Source organism: Morone saxatilis, unplaced genomic scaffold, assembly GCF_004916995.1.
Source record: "Morone saxatilis isolate NCDOM2014 unplaced genomic scaffold, NCSU_SB_2.0 Contig14, whole genome shotgun sequence".
Lineage (NCBI taxonomy): Eukaryota > Metazoa > Chordata > Actinopteri > Moronidae > Morone > Morone saxatilis.
Genome location: NW_023339696.1, coordinates 22,821,443 through 22,822,102, shown reverse-complemented (window position 1 = coordinate 22,822,102; position 660 = coordinate 22,821,443). Strand labels below are relative to the sequence as shown.

Below are 660 nucleotides of genomic sequence, written 5' to 3'. Positions count from 1 at the left end.
CTCTCTTTATGTAACAGGTCTTAACACGCAGAGTCAGATTTCACTCTTTATGGTTTTAATTTACACCAGAGTTACAACTTATACTTATTTTCATTGGATTAATCTTTCAATTATTGCTTCTATAATCAGAGTTTCCCGTATCTGAAGGTGACCTCTTTATACAACCTTTTAAATACTATTATTGCTAATTAACTGCTTGATCAATAAAATCAGTAAAAAAAAAAAATTGTGAAAACTGTCAATTTTAAGCTCCTAAAGCCCGAGTTTACACATTCAAAGTCCAAAATCCAGCTTTACTATCACAGAAGAAGAAGAAAACCAGTAAAGTTTTACACCTGAGAAGCTGGATCCAGTAAATCTTTCTACTTCTTCTTTGCCTATTGATAAAATGACTCCAAAACGTATGATATACAACCATCAAAGTGTTGCACATTAATTTCCTGGTTGATCGACTAATCGATTAATTGAGTAACTGTCAGTATTTTCTTTAATGAGTATACACTATTATTATTATAGAATGTAAAAAGACAGAAACTGAAAGGTGAATATTATAATCTCTCAATAAAACAAAGAATATTGAGTTTACGAGGATATAAAATGATCAATAAAGTGATCAAATACTGAGGTTTAATTTGTTGTAATTAGCACAACTTGCTTAAA

The 660-nt window shown here is 29.8% G+C and overlaps 1 pseudogene; it reads right to left on the bottom strand.

The window, feature by feature from the left end:
• LOC118322580 overlaps positions 1-660 on the bottom strand; it is a 22,474-nt pseudogene that overhangs the window by 5,491 nt on the left and 16,323 nt on the right.